Source organism: Diceros bicornis (genome assembly GCF_020826845.1).
Source record: "Diceros bicornis minor isolate mBicDic1 chromosome 12 unlocalized genomic scaffold, mDicBic1.mat.cur SUPER_12_unloc_2, whole genome shotgun sequence".
NCBI classification, from domain to species: domain Eukaryota; kingdom Metazoa; phylum Chordata; class Mammalia; order Perissodactyla; family Rhinocerotidae; genus Diceros; species Diceros bicornis.
The window spans coordinates 257,740-277,520 of NW_026690865.1; the positions used below are offsets into that span (position 1 = coordinate 257,740).

A 19,781-nucleotide genomic window follows, 5' to 3' on the forward strand; every position below is an offset into this window, starting at 1 on the left:
CAATTTGCTTAAGTCAAAATGCCACCCTTTACTCTTTTTTTTCCCCACTTGAGTTATGCCTGAAGTGCATGACTTGATCTTTATTTTTAATACTATGGCCTTGGTACAGGTTGAACTTCAAAAACTATCGTTATGTCCTGGTCTTTGTTTTTGCCATCGAGGAGATCAACAGGAGCCCCCAGCGGCTGCCCAACCTGTCTCTGGGTTTCCATGTCTACACTTCCTTCCACAGTGATGTCAGCACCTTGGTGAGCACCCTGAGGTGGTTATCGGGATGGGGTCAGATGATCCCTAATTACACCTGCCAGGCACAGAACAAGAATGTGGCTGTCACTGCAGGAACCACACCAGCATTCTCTGCCCACATTGGGACACTGTTGGAGCTCTACAAAATACCACAGGTATGAGCATGGTGGAGGGATGGATCTGGAGGGACTGAAGTTTTCCTCCTTGGTGATATTCTGTGGCCACTCATGTGGAAAAGAAGAAAGTGGTTTTGCATGTCTCCCTAATAGGAAAAAACCTACCACAGATAGTTCTTGAAATGGTGGATTCATTATTTTGGCGTGTGAATCTGAGAGAGGGATGAAGTAGCCAGAGGCTAGCATCACTGTCTAAAGCAGACCACAGGAGCTTCTGGAAGTGTGGTTGCCCAAATTCTCTCAAAGGAGTGGAAGCTAGATATTCTGAAATAATCATACCCTAGTTATTTATCGAATAGTTAATAAAATTTTATATGTAAACATGTACTTAAAACCACTTTACACTCTTCAAATGCTTTACAAATAGTCACAAATTTAATCCTAATATAAGACAATGAATAGGTAACGTTATTATGGGAATTTTTAGAGATATAGAAACTAAGATGGATAGAGGTTATTTAACCTTCTCAAGTGCGTTAAGCTAGTCACATTAGAGTCAGGATTTGAACCCAGGCAGTCTGGCTTCAAAGCCAAGCTTCCCCTCAATCACTTCTACCATCAGATAATATTGCTTCATACTCACAGTGTTAGCACCAAGAATGTAAGTTTAGCTAACTGATCATATGAATTTTGTTGAAATTCTGTTGATTTTTCTTCCAGAGAACTCAATATGGAACACTTTTTCTCTTTTGATTCAGACAACCTATGGAGATTTTGATCCTGTACTGAAAGGTAAGGACTAGTTTTCCTCTCTCTATCAGATAGCTCACAAGGACACATCTCTAGTCTTCAGAATGGTCTCATTGTTGACACATTTTGGCTGGACCTGGGTAGGAATCTTAGTATCAGTTGATAAAAAAGGTGAGCAGTTCCTCTGGGAACTTAGAAGAGAGATGACTATGAACGGTGCCTGCCTGTGACTAAGATACCTGTGAGCAAGAGGACGTACACGTCAAAAGATTGGACATGCATAGCCAGAAGCACAGACTCATCAGCCAACGTGTTTATCATTTATGGTGACACAAGTAGATTAATAAATGTGAGCATTGCAGGAAACCATTATTTAACCACTCAGAAGGTGTGGATCACTACACCACAGTGGGATGCTTCTTTTATTCCACGTCACCACTTTTTCGATACCTACCATGGGAGTCTTTCCTTTGCACACCAGAACTTTGAGATATCTGGATTTAAACACTCTCTATGGACAGTTAGCCCCTCTAAATACCAAGAAGACTTTTTCTTTACCAAATGATGCCTTAAACATTTCAACTGCTCATTTGCAGGAACTGAATGTGGAAATTTTTGGAGTGTCCATTCAATGCCTCCCTGGAGTCTCTGCCAAAGGAAACATTAGACACGACTCTGTCTGGATCCAGCTACTACATCTATGATGCTGTGGATGTGGTGGCCTGAGCCCTCCATGAAATACTTTTTATAAAAGCAGAACAGGGGTCCATAATGGATGCAGGCCAGCTCATGTTTTTCCCTTAGCAGGTAAAATTCTCCCTTAAATAGGATTCTCATTATTGTTCTTTTAGGATCCGAGAGTTATTTTATTTGGATATCGAATTGTGATTGTCACATTGTCACAGATCAGCAGTGACTTGTGCATAATGAATTACTGTTCTTTCTTACAGGTTGCAAGTAAACCTCTAATGATTGTAGGGTCTAATTAGCAACAGTGTCAACTCTTTTAACTAGAAATAATTGATTAAAAACTTTCACTGTGAGAGGTAAGTGTTCAAGAGAAAACAATGACAATTCATCCCAGGGAATTAAAAAATTCAGGGATTTCCAAAATCTAGTTCTGGCCCTATCCCTTGATATCTTAAATGCTTCGGGGGAAAGGACAATTTATTTGAACTTCCTGCATTTTTCTAGAAAGGCTACTGATAGCTAAATAAATATTTCCCCATTGAAATTTAAAATGACTTTTGGAAGCAAGGAGTTTGATCCCCTTTTTACAGATCAGAACTCCAATACTATGAAATATATTTTAATTCCCCAAGTCCTTATCAATTCTATTTAGATGAATTTGTACATGAACCTAGACTTTTATAAATCCAAAACCTATGAATAATGTGTCATGAAACTCTTGCTTTCAGGTATGAGGAAGTGAATGTCATGTCAGATCTAAATACACACATTTGTTGTGAATATATATTTGTTCATGTATATATACAACCATATATATAGTTATGTATTATACAAATATCAGTTGTACATTTATATAGAAATTATATCAATTAATGCGTGAAGATTCTGTACTAGGAGCTTTCATCTCTTCTCTCTCATTTAATAAAATATTTTGTTCAAAGGTAGGAAGAAGCAGGCTGTCTTTCTTTGTCTCTTCTTGAGCTCGAGGAAACTCCCTAGCACCCCTAAAGCAAACCTCATTGCTCAAGGTGCAGCTCAGGTTTAGCCCCACAGCACTCCCTGGACGTGGAATCTTCAGGAATGGTTTAAACCTCACCATGTGCTCTCTGAGGGCAGACAAGAATGCCTGCTTCCTTAAGCGTGCAGAATAGTAAACACTCCCCAAATTGAACTTATTCAGAGGATGACTAATATAGAGGGGAAAAAATCTAATTGCTGGGCAACTCAGTATCCCCACCAGTTCGAATCTGGGTTTTCTGCCTTCAATTTCCATGCTCATTTCATTTCCCAATTATGTCTCCCTTTTAGCTCCACCCATTCCTAAGAAACACCCAATTTAAAAAAAGCACTGGAGCTCACGTGTCACTGGATGAGAAAAGAAACTCTGTGTCACAGCATGTAATTCTGAACTATATGATTTTCCTAAAGGTCTTGGACTTCAGGTGAAAGTAAGGGAGTTTGTTCCCCAGGAACCACGTGGTCAAGGTTTCATCATACATGAGGAGCTGATAGACTGGGCCATGGGATTCAAAAAGGTTGCAGACAAGTCAATCTTGGATTAATCATCTACATCACAAGATAGAGAGCATATATGAAAATAATGGTGAAATCATTTAACTCATAACAAAATTCTCATTTGTTGATATAATTTTTCTTACTGTCCAAGAGATATTGAAAGGACACTTGTAATTAAAGAGATATTCCGGAATTTTGAAATGCTTTATACATTACAGCAGGACAGTGAGGCTACCAATTTAATAGGATGAGCTGATAAAAAATTGATTGAATTCCCATTTAAGCTGAAAAAGTGTCAATCTCACGTGCTTGCAAATTTATTGCTCTGCATACATTGTGCCCTGAAGATATAACAGATGCTGATGACCTAGACTTTTGATGATTTAAAGATACAATTCAAATTGTCTTTTGCCATACGCTTTTCTTCCAGAAAACAAATTTTATTCTCTTTAACGAAAATCAAAAGAATTGACATTGAGGGGTTTTTTTAATATTTCAATATTTTATTAATTTTCCTTATATTTCCATCTCTTCATCCCAACTTTATACATTCTTGTAGAAAAATTCACCATCAGAAAAAAAGATTCTTTTGGCTCCCAAGGAACTGCATTCTTCCTCTTCTTCAGATTTCCCTTTAGAACTCAGTCTTGTAAGCCATCCCTCAAGATGCTATATTATATCATTCAAGCCTGTCCCTGTGTCTTTGGTGTATAATCTACCTGACATTAAATACATTACTAAATAAATTCAATAATTACAATTTGTACTAATCAAACAATTCTCATATAAATGCATTGTATGAATTAAAATATTATTTTTTATTAAGGTAAAATCTGCTTATAGTTCAAAAAAGTAATCCTGGAATACCATATTCAGAATCACATTTGTTATTGCCAGATGCCCCATTCCATAAAACAAACAAGTGTCCTAGTCATTGAGATGGAAAATTTTTTAAATCAGTACGTATTTTCGTGTTGGGAACTCTTTTCTGCAGATTGACCTTGATTTTATTTTGCTTTCTCTGGGTGCATCAATCATGTCAAATCTTATAGGTGATCTCTAAGATAAGTTTTGAGGTAATTTAAACAATATTATCAATTATTCAATATTATTAAATAAAAAAATATTATCCAATTATATAGTATTGTTCAGTATCATCAATAATTCTCTTCTTTCAAACTCCCCACTCTGGGTGTAGGACGTTCTGTCAGCCAGGATTCAGGAACATCCCTCAGGAAGAGAGAGCTACCTGCTGCTTTGTCTGTGTATTGTGCCCAGAGAGAGAAATATGTAATCAGACAGGTATGAACTGGCAAAATTACACAATCACTTTCTCTCACCTCTTCTTTGTCTCCAAATAAAATGTAAAAGATCTGAGAGTAACCAATAGCATCACATTTCTTCATTATTTTCTATTATTTCATTCACTCATTCAATACATTCATTTAGGAAATCAATACATCGTTTCCATGTTGGGAGTTACCTTGATCTGGCTTCCTTATACTCACATTGTTAGGTTCTGCTGAAGCAGCTCTTCTCAAGGGAATACAACCCTTAAACCACATGATGTGTTAGGCAAACACTTAGAGATTCCGTAGCACCGTATACTCATCTTGATCACAGAATAACACACATGGAATTACGATGGAAGTAAGCGTGGGTGTCTTTAGCACATGCCTCCTATTCATATCTTTACACCCAAGGTGGCGAGCACTATGCCTTACACATAGTAGGTGTGCAAAAACCAGAACTAAAGATTCAATAAATGAATGGACATATTATATTATTATTACTCTAGTAGAAGACATAAACAATGAACTGAGCATGCAAACTTGATAAGATAAAGGCTCTGCTTTCCAAGAAATCATAGTGAGGTACATGTGAAAAAGAATAGCAGGGCAATTTGAAAAGTGCCAAAATAAAGGTAGTTAGAGGTTAGCAGAGTCAACAAGAGTAGATAGTGTTACTTGGATAAATCAGATAATTCTTCATGGAAAGCTTATGTTTGAGTTGAGCTTTTAAAAATATGGGGGGATTTTTCAGTTAAAGATGAAGAGGGCCTCTTGGCAATAGATGTTTGAGCAACAAAAGTTATGCAAGATTAATAAGTTCTGGAGACCTACCATCCAACATGGGCCGATAGTTCACAATACTGTACTGTAGACTTAAAAATTTACTAGGAGGGTAGATTTATGTTAAGTATTCCTACCTCAAAAGAAAAAAAGTATTTTAAAAAAGGAAGTTAAATAAAAAAATTAAAGAGGACAGGAGGAAACATTTGGGGGTGATGAATAGGTTAGGGACTTGAGTAGTGATGGTTTCACGGGTGTATATTATCTCCGAACACATTAAGTTGTATACATTAAATATGTACAGCTTTTTGTATGTCAGTCATACCTCAATAAAGTTTTTTAAAAATGTTTTCATGTGGCATATTCAGACATTCAGAATATGACTAATATGACTGGAATGAGATGATAAAAGACTGATCATGGATGATGATGGAATAGGTAAATAATGAAAAAAAATCCCATCATATTTAAAGTACAATATTCCAGTCTTACCAAACAAAACAGCAAACAATTCATATATACTTATTACCAAAGTTGTCTCTACATTGCTAAATGTTCTGTCCAGTAAGATAATTCATGAAATAACATATTACAGAAATAATAATGGGCTGGAGGAGAGAGCATGTTTACAAATTATGTTTGTTGTTAGAATGCATCTGGCCATAAATTAAAAAGAAAAAAATCTAAAAGTGTCTTTTAAAAATTATTTATTAGATTCCATAAAAAAGACCAGAGTAATTTACTACGATGATTCTTTGTGCCAGAAAAAATAAAAGCACAATTGTTGCATTATAAAGATGGAGAAGGAAATAGGTTTCATTCCATTTGTTATTTACTTGATGAATGATGTCATAGATATCACTTTTTACAAAAAAATAGTGAAAGAATTAAAAAAAAGGCCATGATAGAATGACTCCAGGTTTAGGGAAAGGAATGAAGAAAAGCTATTCAACATCCAGCTACCTGTACAGTCTAGGGGTGCACGGAAAGCATCGCCTCCAGCCCCGCCCCTGGAGCTGATTTCCTCCCACTGTGAAGTCGGCCAGACTTATTCCAGCCCCACCCCCGCCTCTTCCCGCCCCTGGAACTGGTCTCCGCGGACAACCTCCTGGCCTGGTTCCGCCCGCAGCCTGGTCCCGGCTCATTGCCCCGCCCGCACCCTTGTCCCCCCCACCCCCGGGCCTGGTGTCACTCACACCCTTGTCCCCGCCCACAGCCCGCCCCTAGAACTGGTTCCCGCCCCTAGATTCCGTCCCTGTCCCTGGTGCTGACCCAGCCCGCGTCCCAGCTTCGCACTCACTCTAGACACGGGAGACCTCCCCCGAGGCTGGGGTGCGCGGCCCCGCCCCACCCGCCGCCTCAACCCGGAGCCCCCAAACGTCCGTCCTCCCCGAACGCCCGCCCGAGACCGGAAGCGGAAGCGCGGGCGGCGCCGTGGATGGAGCGGGAGGTCTGCGCGGTGTGTCCAGTCTTCTCGGCGCGGACGGGATTCCCGTGGACCTTCGGCCGAAGGGGCGACGCGCGGTAAGCGGCGGGCGGTCCCGGCTCCGGTCGCGGTCCAGGGAGGGGCCTGGGCCGCGGGCAGCCCCGTCACGGCCCGGCGTCCCTCCGTCCCCCCGGAGCCCCGTGTACCCCGGGCTGTTCATCAGGGCGCCCGAGGCTGCTGTTCCTCCCGGCTCCGGGCGCCGCCGGCCCCTCCTCAGAGTCCCCGTCACCGTCCTCCGTGTGATTTTGTCCCCAGGGGGCTTATCCGCGTCTGGAGGCGGTGTTTGGGTTGTTACAAATGGGGGCGCTCCTGGCATCTAGAGGGGGAGGCAGGGATGCTGCTCAGCGTCCTCCAGGGCCCAGGACGGCCCGACAGAGAATCATCCGGCCCCAGATGTCAATGGTGCGGAGGTTGGGAGACCTGCTCCAGGGCCTGAAAATCTCCCGAGCCCTGAATGAAGTGTGGGAATTGTTTCCCAGTCAGCGAGCCACTTACAGGGGCCATAAATGACAAGCTTGTTTAAAGGGTCCGGAGTCACCAAAGTGAGTTGAGCGAGTCAAGTGCACACAGCATGGAGCTGCTTCTCCCATCTTGGGGAGCAGGTGGCTGGACAGGAATCGGGAAAATCCAGTCTCAGCCAATAGTTACAGTTAAATCAGTAAATACGAAAAAGAAAAGTAAGTGGGGTGGGCTTTCCTTCCATCACCTGTATTACTCCCTGTAAAAGGCCTCAAAAGCAGTCTTTGCTTTTTTTTTCCGTTAGAAAAGAAAAGTGTCTGTGGGGCTCAAGTTTGAGTTGAAACCAGGCTCAGGGTCCACCTGTCCTCGCTGATCCGTGGATTTCTGTGTGACCAGGTGAGTACCCTGTGGACCTGGTACCAACAGGTTCCAGCAGCCTCCGCTGTGCAGAAGACCTGCCAGTGGGCTTTCCTGGGCTCAGGTTGTCAGCACAAGGACTCACTGAGAGTGAGGGTATCATGAGAAAAATTATTTATGTTTGATGGATTATATTCAAGGGAAAGATGGTAAGGTGTGTGAGGCTCTGTGTGTGTAAATAATTCAGAAAATACACTTATTTGCAAAGAAGAACACATTAAACAAATATATGTAAATAAGTGTAAATATGTGTAACAGTAAAGAAATATAGACTTACCTGCATTCCGAATTCTCAAAAGTCAGGATTTCATCTATAAATATAAATATATAAATGTTTTACGTGTATATGTAGTATTACAAGACATCTCATTAAATATTAGCAGGGATGCTCAGCAGCATTCCTCAGGCCTATTCAATTTGACTTCTAAAGACCTATAAATGCTCCACAAAGATTCAAAATCTTACAGACACCTGGAGAAAAATATGATTTGAACTTCTTTATGTTAGTAACAGAAATGTAAAGTTAAATTGACCAGCAGCCGGATTTATTTTCAGCATATTGTTGTTTATGAGATTTCAAATCATTTGGAGGAATATTAAGCAACACCTTTTAGATAGAAGGGTAGGGCACTAGTCTCCAAGAAGATTGTCCTCTCCACCTCACATTCTAAAGGGAATTAACTTTGCTTCTTGAATCCTTTCTGAAATAACAGTCTGGTGATTCACGTTGAAGACAATCTTGTTAAGTAATTTTATATATAATTGTTGGCCTCTCCTAATTGTGTGTGTATGTCTGTGTGCCTTTTTCATTCTAGCATTCCTGGGACGTTCTTGAGGGAATGTGTGCTTGTCATGCAGTAGATATTCTTTGAGTGCACAATTTATGGTGACCCACCATCCTCATTTATTCAGAACAGAGGGGTTTTCCAGGACACAGGACATTTAGCGTTCAAACCAGGATGGTTCCTCATCTGATGAGCCAGGCTCTGGGCCAGATGCGTGGGGACCTGGAGAACCAAACAGACCTTGTCCCACCTCCATGGGATTTATATTCTGTTAGGGAATTTGGATTTTAGACAGTTAATGATGAGAGTGATGTGGGAGTTTGGCACAAGGGGACTAAACCGGAGGGGGCAGGGAAGCCCTCTTGAGAAGGACTGATATTTAGCTTGAGAGCTGGAGTTGGGACTGGATTTAGGTGGTTGGAGGGTTAGACTGGAGTGAGGGTGTGGGAGTGTGTTCAAGAGAGCGTTTCAGGCAGAGGGACCCGCATGAGGACACCCCTGAAGCAGAGAGCCTGGTGTGTCCATGACCTGAAAGAGGGATGGCTGAGCCGAGTCAACACAGGGGGAGGGGTGTGAGCCAGACCAGCGAGGGGAACAGGCTGGACCAGGTCAGGCGTGACTTTGGACTCTGTTCTAAGACCAGTGGGAAGACAGTGGAGAGGTGCGAGCAGATGGGTGATGTGATTGGCGTTTGGTCTAAGCATGTGGGTTAAAATGGACTTCATGGTTAAGAATGTAGACTTAAGAGGCAGATAGGAGGTGTTGGGAAGAAGGTTACGAATAAGGTGATTGTTCCCTAGGCCTGGATGATGGCTGTGGAGTAGGAAAGAAGTAGAAAGAAAAGACCTTGGAGTGTAGAACCGCGAGAAGGTAACGGTACTTTCTTGCCTGGATGTGTCAGATGGCACAGGGCAGTGACTGTGCTCCTTGCTGCTGTCCGTGCAGACCTGCAGGCGCCCCCTCACCCAGGTCTGTGTGTTCACCCCACTTAGCCACTCACAGGCCTCCCTCCACATCTTAAAGGAAGTCAGGCCTTACTTGTGAGGGGGTTGTCTCAGACGGGAGACACCGAGGAGAGCCCCTCCAGGCATCAGAGCAGCCCCTTCAGCCTCTCCCTCAGGCTCCTCCCCCTCCACTCTCTCGCTTTCCACCCTCAGAAGGACCCCTGCTCAATATTCCACGTCCCCATGTTCTTCCTCCCTCAGGCTTGAGAAGGGTGGGCAGCCAGTGGGGTGGACATTGTCTGTACCTTCCACTCTGACCCCCGCAGGTCCTGGGCTGGACAGAGAGCAACTCTACTGGGAGCTGAGCCATGAGAGCCAGGGCGTCCCCCACCTGGGCTCCTTCATCCTGGATGGGGACAGCCTCTACGTCAGTGTTGAGGGGCTGGGCTACAGCCGTGCTCTCTGTCCCTATCATAGTTCTGTGTTGCCTCCATTGCTCTAAAGTGAGCTGTGATCCATCTCTGTCTCCTTCTGGTCGGGGTGCAGTCTTCTGGGGTGATGACTGGGGCCAGCCACCTTCCATCTCATTTCCTCCCCCCTGAACACCCCTCCACTCTTCCCCTCTGCTTTTCCCTAAGCTTTCCCACAAAGGTCCCTACATCCTCCCTCTCCCTTAATCCTTTATGTTCACCCCAACTCTTGCTCAGCTCCTCTCACCTTCTCTCCACAGCTGACACCTATGGACCTGTGGCCCTGACTACTACCAGTCAGTATTCCTGGCCCTCATCTCCTGGATTCCATCCCCATTTGGGGTTGGGGAGCAGTGGTTCTCCTGCACCCACTGTCCTTGGTGAGAGAAGGACCTGGAAGGGCCCTAACTCATCCCTTCTCTCTCTCCCATGTTCTGGTGGAGAGTTCCAGCCAAGGGTGAGAAAGCCTTAGTGACAGACGTGTTCTCCACCACATTCTGACCCCACGTGGTTTTCACTTTAATTCTCCTAAAGCCCCGCCCTTGGTCCTCCTTTTCCAGGTGTCTCATCCATGTGTCCAGTGTTCTGCCCGTCCATGTGTCTCTCCTCCGAGTTCAGTCTCTCTTGTTCACCTATCTCACTCTCTTGGGCTCCTCTCATCCACAGGCTTGCTCATCCCTCTACTCACACAGTCACCCCTCCCCTCACTCATTTATGCTTCACCTGTGAATGGTGGTCCTGGGACAGCCACTGCTGGAGCCCGGGTGAGCCTGGGGGCTCCTCCCACTCTGTCCCTCCCTGAGACAGCCCTCGCCACAGCTCCCGAGCCGGCCACCACGTCCCTGCATACTTGATCATCAACTGTGCCACCAGAAGCCACCACAGGTGTCTGTGGGCCCCTTTTCCTTCCCAAGAGAAGCTCTCCAGCCCCACTCCTCCACCAGCCAGTTGTGATCCAGGAGCTGGGCAGCCACAGTGTGAGATTCTGGTTTTGAGGAAATGGTGCTGATCACAAAGATTATACCAATGATTCAGTCTGAGGCCAGCCCTCAGAGAGCCCCTAGCCTCGTGAAATTAACACACCAATATAACACTGTGTGGGAGGTTTCGGGAAGAGGCACTGGCATAGTTTGCAGAGGAAGAGCTTGCTAGAGAAAGTTGCACCTGAATAGAGTCTTTAAGAATGAGCAGGAGAGACCCAGGCAGGTAGAGGATGAAGAGTTTTTCTGGCAGAGAGGATTCCGTGAGCAAAGGCTTGCGCCAGAAACAACATGCCGAATGGGGAGAATTGAAACGAATTTGGGTTGCGTGAAGCATGAAGTTTAACCCGCGGTACATGGATAAAATGAGACTGAAAGGTCAGCAGGAGCCAGATTGAGTAGAGCCTTGAGTGCCAGGTCAAGAAGGTTGAACTAGACACTGAAGGCCATAGGGAGCCACGGGTGGTACTAGAGCAGTGGTGGTCCTAGTGAGGTATTCATTTCAGAAAGATTCTTCTAGTGGTCAATGTAGAACATCCTTTAGACAGAGCATCCAGTGAGCCTGCTGGGGTGTTGGTCCGGGTGAAGGAAGTTAAGACCTGAGCTGGGACAGGGATGGAGAGGGAGTGTGTGTGAGGACCAGTGTGCAACTGGAATTTGTGTTACTGGGAGGGAGGAGGAGCTGAGCAGATATGCTGGTTCTGACTTGGGTGACCACACGGGTGGGTGGTGGTGCCCCTGGGAGAGAAGACGCCAGATGATAATGAGTGCAGGACTCTGGTGTGGTCTCAGGCCAGCTCTCAGTGATGGCCATCGCTCTCCCTCTCGTCTTGCAGCTTTGGGACACAACCTGAAGACCCTCACAGTCACCTTCCCCATCTCCACCCTCCAGTATTCATCAGACAGGAGCAATGGCTCAGCCACGTTCCACTCCACTGAGAGGGTCCTGCAGAGCCTGGTGAGACCCTGGTCCCAGCAGCTCCTGGTGGGTTAAATCCCACCCAGCCCCTCCCCCAATCCCTGTCCCTCCTGCTCCTCCTCCTCCTCCTTCCTCCCCAGCTGGATCCTTGTTCAAGAAGAGCAGCCTGGGCCTCTTCTCCTTGAGTTGCAGACTGGTCTCCCTCAGGTGAGACCCTCCCCTCAGTATTTGCCCCTAATGACTACTTTTGTTACCACCCCTCTCTCAGTCTCCCCTCTGACCTCCCATTTCCTCCTTCCTGTTCTGGCCCCCACCCCAGAGGTTTCAGGACCTCTCTCTAGATTCCCCATGTACCTCTCTCCCCAGGCCTGTGAAGGATGGGGGAGCCACCTGTGTGGACGCTGTCTGCACCCACCACCGTGACCTCGTGGGCCACCATGCCTCTGTGCTGGGAGCTGAGAGTCTCCACGTGTCTGCTCTTCCTCTCGGTGGCTCCAGGCTCTGCACCCTGGAGTTTATGCATGCAGAGAGAATACCAGCTGCATTACCGCAGCATCAGCTGGAACCACAGCAACCCGAAGCCCACATCCTCGGAGTACACCGCCCTGCTGAGGGTCACCCAGGACCAGGTGGGGTCTCCCCTGTCCCGTCTCTCCTTTCCCTGAAGGCACCCTCATTCCTCTGCCTGACTTACATCTGTTACATGGTTGTTTCAATCCTTCACATTCCCTGCGTGTCTGGGTTCTCTCAGTTTCCAGAGGTGATGTCCTAGCTGCCTTCCCCATTTCTCACGTGGGTAAACTGAAGCTCAGAAAGGGGAGTATTGTGTCTAAGGTCACACAATGAGTTAGGGGCAGAGCCAGGATTTGAAGTCAGGTCTCCCTTGCCCCAAAGTCTGTGATCTTTCACTGGCTCCAGTGGGGCCCCGCATCCCCAGGAGACCTCCATCTCTCCCACTCTCCCTCGCGTTTGTTCTAGGTCACCAAGCTCTACAGAGGCAGCCAGCTGTGAGACATATTCCACTCCTGCCTGGTCACCGACTTGATGTAGGTTGAGGAGATTGGAAGCATTGGCTGAGCTGGTGACTGATGGCTCTGAGCTCCCGTGACACATCCTTGATCTGGAAGTCACTGACATGGTGCCCATTCTCCCCCACATCCCTATCAGCTAATCTTACCATCTCCTTCCATAGGTTTTTCGGGAGTTGAGAAAAGCATTAACATTTGGGGCCACCAACCTCCAGCATCATCCTCCTCCTCCACTTCTGGAGACTTTCAACAAATATCAGCAGTCTAACTGTACTCTCCACTAGTGGAGCCGCTAACCACATGGGGCAATTTAAATTTTTTATACACCTGGTGGGATACGATTCACATATTGTGTGTGTGTGGGGGCTGTATTTTTTAGGTTTTTCTATATACAATATCTTCTCCTCTGCAAAACAAATAGTTTTACCTCTTCTGTTCCAATCTGGGTTTCTTTTATTCCTTTTTCTTGCCTAATTGCCCTCATTAGAAACTCTAGTACCTGTGATTAACATATCAGATGAGGGAAGACATCATGGCCTTGTCCCTGGTCTTAGGGGGAAATTTTCAGTCTTTCAGCATTGAATATGGTGTTAGCTGTGGGTTTTTCATTGAAGCTATTTATAGGTTGGGAAAGTTTTTTCTATTCCTAATTTGTTGAGTATTTTCTTTTTTAGACATGAAGGGCGTTGTATTTTGTGAAATTCTTTTCTATGTATATGGTCGAGATTATGTGGTATTGGCCGTTATTCTATTAATATGGTGTATTACATAATCAGTTTTCAGATATTTCAGATATCTCACTAGAGGTGAGAGATTCAGACGTTCTCAAGTCTTTCCTGGGCGTGCCACACGCCTGAGCCCTTGTGGCCTTCCAGATGCCCACAAATACACTGGAGCTTTTCAAAGCCCCCTGTGGACATCTCATTCCCCCAATTTTTCTTCTAAGTTGTTGGCTCACCTCTTGCCTGCCTCTCCTGGTGTCACTCCCTCAGGCAACTACAATAGAAAACAATTAGCGCTGATTGTTTTTAGCAAGTGCCTTGGGGACAGACTTTCCATCCTGGGCAAGCTCTGACTCAAGTAACGACAAGCCCTGAACATGGGGCGTTTTCGGGGAGCTGCCAGGCAGGTCAGCTAGTTGCAGTTGGGTGGGGATGGGTCTTTTCAGAGCTCCACACCCATTATGGCTGCTGTGCTGCTGGTTGTCTCAGCCACCATGGTGCTGAGACTGACGGTTTTCAAAGTTATGGAGGATGTTGTGAGAGCAGGATGGGAATAGTGCAAGTTATAATGCCACGAAGTTTGCTGCCTGTATCAAGATTCCACCGTGTGTCTTCACTAAACCCTCCTCAGATTCTTACAAGCCTTTGATTAATTTCTAGACTTCTGAAAAGTTGATTTCGACCATTTTTACCAGTGTTCTCATTGTTTGTATGCATTTGCAGAAGTCCTTACTCCAAAGTTTCAAAAATGTTCTCCCTATGGTTATTTATTTATAAATTAATTACTTGAAATGAAATTACATGAAAAATTCGGTTCCTCACTCACATGCACTAGCCACATTTTAAGTGCTCAATAACAACATGGGGCTAATAATGAGTGTATTTGGTAGTGCAGACAAATGTTTACATTATTGCAGAAAGTTCTCTTGAACAGGACCCAGAAGCAGGGAATCTAGAATCAGGGTAGAATTCTAGACACCCTTGTTCATATTTGTGCCCTTCCAGGTCTGTCCCCCACAGTAACCACACTGGAGTGGACTCCCTGTGTACCTTGCCGCTTTGGCACAGAGACTGGACAGAGTTGCCATCTATGAGGAATTCCTGCGGCTGAGCCAGAATGGTACCCAGCTGCAGAACTTGACCCTGGACAGGAAGAGTGTCCTTGGGGATGGTAAGGCTCCCTGGTCATTGGGAAAGGAAGTGAGGCCTTTCTGGGGACTCTGGATGCCTGGAGCTGAGAGAGTATTGAACTTTCTCAGGCTGGCAGGAGGTGGCATAGTCCCCCAGTCTTTACCCACCCTTGAGAGAGAGAAAAGGACACCAGTGTAATGTAGGAGGCCCTCACCTTCTCCTAGACAGTCTGTGACCTCATACTAGTCACCTCCCCTCTCTGGACTTTTGTTTCCTTATCTCTGCACTGAGAGCCACTGGCCGGATGGTCAGTGAGGGCCTCCAGCTGTGTGTGAAGCAGACTTACATGTTTGGGCGTCATGTGGTTTCTGATCCACAGGCTATAGTTTGCCAAGTCCCGCTCTAGATGAGCACCAATGCACTAGAACTTTCTGCAGTGGTGGAATGTTCTATATCTGTGCTGAACAGTGCATAGCCGCATGTGGCTGTTGAGTGCTCGAAGGATGGTATTGGGACTGGTCTTTATTGTTACTGAGTTTTAATGTTACTGAGGTACCAGAATTTTTATTTGATTTAACTAAAATTAATTTTAATTCAAAAAGAGACTTGTTGCTGCTCCATATCAGACAGCACACCTGTAAGAGGTTGTCTGGATAGAGGTACAAGAAGGGGGACATGCACCCTCCCACCAAGCCCACTGGGTGCTGTGTGTCCTACCCTCCTGGAGTTTATGTTGTAGCTGGCAATAACAAGAATAGAGAATTGAAACTTATCAATTAACTGATGTGAACAAACTCATACTTGCAGGCGGAAATCAGAGAAGACTTCCTGCAGGATATTACATTGTAGGTTAATCCTAGAAAATGAATATTAAGCAAATAGATAAAGGAGAAGGGGATGAATGTGTTTCTAGACAGGGAAGAACACTTTTGAGTGGGAATTTACAAATTTAGAGAGATCCCATAGGCTTGCCAACTGTGATGACCCATTCTCCCCCTAGCTATCATAAGAAAGTCCAGCTCAAATTCAGTCCTCTGTGCCCAGAGGTATGAATTTGATTTAATTTATTAAACTTTTGTTCTGTGATAATGGCCTTGGATTTTGTAGGAATGTGTGCTCACGTTTTAGAGATGGAAACTAAAATGGGGTGAAACATGATGATGTCTACTTGACTTTAATATTTCATTGAAAACATGGGATGAATCAAGGTTGGCAAGTGTTAATAATTTATACATTGATAAAATGTTGTTTTAATTGGATGGAATATACATGGTTAAATTAGATGATGGATGTTTATGAGACTGTTCCCTTTATTTTTCTGGGTCTAAAAGTTCTATTAAAAAGAGTGAACCACACTCACATGCACTCTCCATTTGATTCACTTCCAGAATATTCTCCCAACAGAGAGGACACCTTGACTGAGAAGCCTGGTAAACCTGCAGGAAACCCCAGCCCATGGTAGGGGGTGAGTATCTTGATGCTGTGCCTCATCGAAGAGAACCATGCACACAGGGTCTTGGATTATGAGGAAAGTTGGCCAAGCCTTGTCAAGGACGGTTGAGGCACAGTGGGGTCAGCAGGAGCCCTGGGGCAATGACAGGAGGTGGCTCACCCCACCACTTGTCTCCCCAGACCACCCCTTCTGCGCCCTCATCCTCATCTGCTTGGCGGGCCTCCTGGTGCTCATCACAGGCCTGATCTGCTGTCTCCTGGTAAGGCATGACGTGTTGCTTGTCTTCTTACTATTGGGTTGTAAGAGCTCTTTATATATTATAAATACACGTCCTTTTCTAGGGATATGTTTTGCAGATGTTTTCTCCCAGTCTGTGTGTGGCTCGCCTTCTCCTTCACAACATGAGTCATTGGGTAAATGAAAGTGACAGTCATCATGAGATTCCACCACACTTGAGAATGGCTAAAATTAAAAAGACTGATTATAGCAAGTGTTGTTGAAGATGTCAAGTCACTGAAACTCTCATCGAGTGCTGGTGAAAAATAGCTTGAATGCATATTTAATAATTACATACGTCTACACAGCAATTCCTCCCCTAGGAATCCATCCAAGGGAAATAAACCCGTATGTCTATACACAGATTTGTACACACATGTTGATAACAACCTATTTATAGTATACAAAAATGGAAAACAACCCAAATGTCCATCTACTGGTGAACGGATACACAAAGTGTGGTATTTCCCCACAGTGGAATACTATATAACCATAAAAAAGAATGAATTATTTTTTTCTTTTTTAATTATTTTATTGAAATTATAAAGGGTTTTAACATTGTGTAATTTTGGGTGTTCATTATTATTTGTGAATTTCTGTATAGACTGCATGGTGCTCACCAACAGTAGTCTAACTTTCATCCATCACCATGCATATGTGCCCCTTTAACTCTTTCACTCAACCCCCAACCCCCATCCCCTCTGGTAACCACTAATCTGTTCTCTTTATCCCTGTGTATGTTTATCTTCTACATATGAGTGAAATAATGCATATTTGTCTTTGTCTGGCTTATTTCGTTTAACATCTTACCCTCCAGGTCCATCCAGGTTGTTGCAAACAGGACGATCTTGTCTTTTGTTTCTGGCTGAGTAGTATTCCATTGTATATAACACATACCACATCTTCTTTATCCATTCATCTGTAGCAGGGCACTTGGGTTGCTTCCATGTCTTGGCTATTGTGAATAATGCCTCAGTGAACACAGGGCTGCATAAATCTCTTTGAATTGTTGATTTCAATTTCTTTCGATAAATACCCAGTAGTGGGATAGCTGAAAAGTATGGTGTTTCTATTTTTAATTTTTTGAGAAATCTCCAAACTGTTTTCCCTGGTGGCTGCACCAGTTTGCATTCCCACCAGCAGTGTGTGAGGGTGCCCTTTTCTCCTTATCCTCTCCAACATTTGTTATTTTTTGTCTTGGGAATTATAGCCATTCTGACAGGTGTAAAGTGATCTCTCATTGTAGTTTTGATTTGAATATCCCTAATAATTAGTGATGTTATACATCTTTTCATGTGTCTGTTGGCCTTCTGTATATCTTCTTTGGAAAAATGTCTGTTCATATCCTCTGCCCATTTTTAGATTGGATTGTCTGTTTGTTTGTTGTTGGGTTGTATGAGTTGTTTATATATTTTGGAGATTAATCTCTTGTCAGATATGTGATTTGCAAATATTTTCTCCCAGTTGGTGGGTTTTCTTTTCCTTTTTTTTTTTTTTTGTGAGGAAGATCAGCCCTGAGCTAACATCCGTCCTAATCCTCCTCTTTTTTTCTGATGAATACCGGCTCTGAGCTAACATCTATTGCCAATCCCCCTCCTTTTTTTCCCCCAAAGTCCTAGTTGATGGGTGTATGTCGTAATTGCAGATCCTTCTAGTTGCTGTATGTGGGACGCAGCCTCAGCATGGCCGGACAAGCAGTGCATCTATGCGCGTCCAGGATCCGAACCTGGGCCGCCAATAGCGGAGCGCGCACACTTAACCACTAAGCCATGGGGCCGGTCCTGTCTTTTCGTTTTGTCATCGTTTCCTTTGCCTTGCAGAAGCCTTTTAGTCTCATGTAGTCCCATTTGTATATTTTTTCTTTTCTTTCCCTGGCCTGAGTAGACATGGTATTGGGAAGGGTGCTGCTAAGACCGATGTCAAAGACTGTACTGCGTATATTTTCTTCTAGGAGTTTTATGGTTTCAAGTGTTAGATTCAAGTCTTTTATCCATTTCGAGTTAATTTTTGTGTATGGTGGAAGATAACGATCTACTTTCATTCTTTTGCATGTGGCTGTCCAGTTTTCCCAACAGCATTTATTGAAGAGACTTTCCTTTCTTCATTGTATGATCTTGGCTCCTTCGTCAGAGATTAACTGACCACAGATGTGTGGGTTTCTTTCTGGGCTTTCAGTTCTGTTCCATTGATCTATGAGTCTGCTTGTGTGCCAGTACCATGCCATTTTGATTACTATAGCTATGTAATATATTTTCAAGTTAGGATTGTGATGCCTCCAGCTTTGTTCTTTCTTCTCAGGATTGCTTTGGCTGTTCGAGGTCTTTTGTTATTCCATATATATTTTAGGATTCTGTGTTCTATTTCTATGAAGAAGGTCCTTGGGATTCTGATTGGGATTGCATTGAATCTGTAGATTACTTTAGGTAATATGGACATTTTAACTGTGTTTATTCTTCCAATCCATGTGCATGGAATATCTTCCCATTACTTCAGGTCATCATTGATTTCTTTCAATAATGTCTTCTAGTTTTCATTGTATAGGTCTTTAACCTCTTTGGTTAAATTTATCCCTAGACACTTTTTTCTTTTTGTTGCAATTGTAAATGGGATTGTATTCTTGAGTTCTCTTTCTGTTAGTTCATTATTAGAGTATAGAATTGCAACTGATTTGGTAAGTTGATTTTGTACGCTGCAACTTTGCTGTAGTTGTTGATTATTTCTAATAGTTTTCTGATGGATTCTTTAGGGTTTTCTATATTTACAATCATGTCATCTGCAAACAGCAAGAGTTTCATTTCTTCCTTTCCAATTTGGATTCCTTTTCTTTCTTTTTCCGGCCTAATTGCTCTGGCCAAAACATCCAGTACTATGTTGAATGGGAGTGGCGATAATGGGCACATTTGTCTTCTTCCTGTTCTCAGAGGAGTGGCTTTAAGTTTTTCACCATTAAGTATGATGTTGGCTGTGGGTTTGTGATATATGGCCTTTATTGTGTTGAGGTACTTTCCTTCTATACCCATTTTATTGAGAGTTATTATCATAAATGGATGTTGGATCTTGTCAAATCCTTTCTCTGCATCTGTGGAGAGGATCATGTGACTTTTATTCCTCATTTTGTAAATGTGGTGCATCACATTGATTGATTTGCGGATGTTTAACCATCCCGGCATCCCTGGTATAAATTCCACTTGATCATGGTATATGATCCTTTTAATATATTGCTGTGTTCGATTTGCTGATATTTAGTTGAGAATTTGTGCATCTGTGTTCATCAGTGATATTGGCCTGTAATATTCCTTCTTTGTGCTATCCTTATCTGCTT

General features: G+C 43.9%; 2 long non-coding RNA genes across 9 annotated transcripts in view; both read left to right on the forward strand.

Annotated features, from left to right (window-relative positions):
* Positions 1-227: 227 nt before the first annotated feature.
* LOC131401635 (uncharacterized) lies at positions 228-12,375 on the forward strand. 8 transcript variants are annotated; one of them, XR_009217820.1, is made up of 10 exons: positions 228-401; positions 1,083-1,154; positions 2,063-2,158; positions 2,744-2,830; positions 3,111-3,250; positions 4,516-4,619; positions 7,639-7,730; positions 11,767-11,888; positions 11,990-12,056; positions 12,216-12,375. It is a non-coding gene; the product is annotated as an uncharacterized LOC131401635 (long non-coding RNA). The 8 variants fall into 8 exon arrangements; XR_009217813.1 differs by having other exon boundaries at positions 2,744-3,250; XR_009217818.1 differs by having other exon boundaries at positions 2,744-3,244.
* Positions 12,376-14,755: 2,380 nt separating this feature from the next.
* LOC131401641 (uncharacterized) overlaps positions 14,756-19,781 on the forward strand; it is a 47,873-nt gene continuing 42,847 nt past the window's right edge. Inside the window, exons 1-2 of the long non-coding RNA XR_009217824.1 lie at positions 14,756-14,770; positions 16,119-16,442. This is a non-coding gene — a long non-coding RNA (uncharacterized LOC131401641). The remainder of the gene's footprint in view (positions 14,771-16,118; positions 16,443-19,781) is intronic.